Here is a 393-nt window from a genome sequence, read left to right as displayed (position 1 = left end):
TAGCAGTGGTGTTGCTCAGCATGCAAACAGCCCTCTGGACCTTGGCCAGGTCTCCACCAGGAACCACAGTGGGTGGCTGGTAGTTGATGCCAACCTTGAAACCAGTGGGGCACCAGTCCACAAACTGGATGGTACGCTTGGTCTTGATGGTGGCAATGGCAGCATTAACATCTTTGGGCACCACATCACCACGGAACAGCAGACAGCAAGCCATGTATTTACCGTGGCGAGGGTCACATTTCACCATCTGGTTGGCTGGCTCAAAGCAGGCGTTTGTGATCTCAGACACTGAGAGCTGCTCATGGTACGCCTTCTCAGCAGAGATGACAGGGGCATATGTGGCCAGAGGGAAGTGGATACGGGGATATGGCACCAAGTTGGTCTGGAACTCGG

At 54.5% G+C, this 393-nt stretch overlaps 1 pseudogene; it reads right to left on the bottom strand.

Moving 5' to 3' along the window:
* Window positions 1–3: 3 nt before the first annotated feature.
* On the bottom strand, window positions 4–388 carry LOC111650982 (tubulin alpha-1C chain pseudogene; annotated as a pseudogene).
* Between the last annotated feature and the right edge of the window lie 5 nt (window positions 389–393).

Source organism: Seriola lalandi, unplaced genomic scaffold, assembly GCF_002814215.2.
Source record: "Seriola lalandi dorsalis isolate HSWRI2012SDOR001 ecotype SW California unplaced genomic scaffold, Sedor1 jcf7180001971159, whole genome shotgun sequence".
Lineage (NCBI taxonomy): Eukaryota > Metazoa > Chordata > Actinopteri > Carangiformes > Carangidae > Seriola > Seriola lalandi.
Note: the sequence above shows the minus strand (reverse complement) of the source record. Positions and strands in the feature narration are given on the sequence as shown.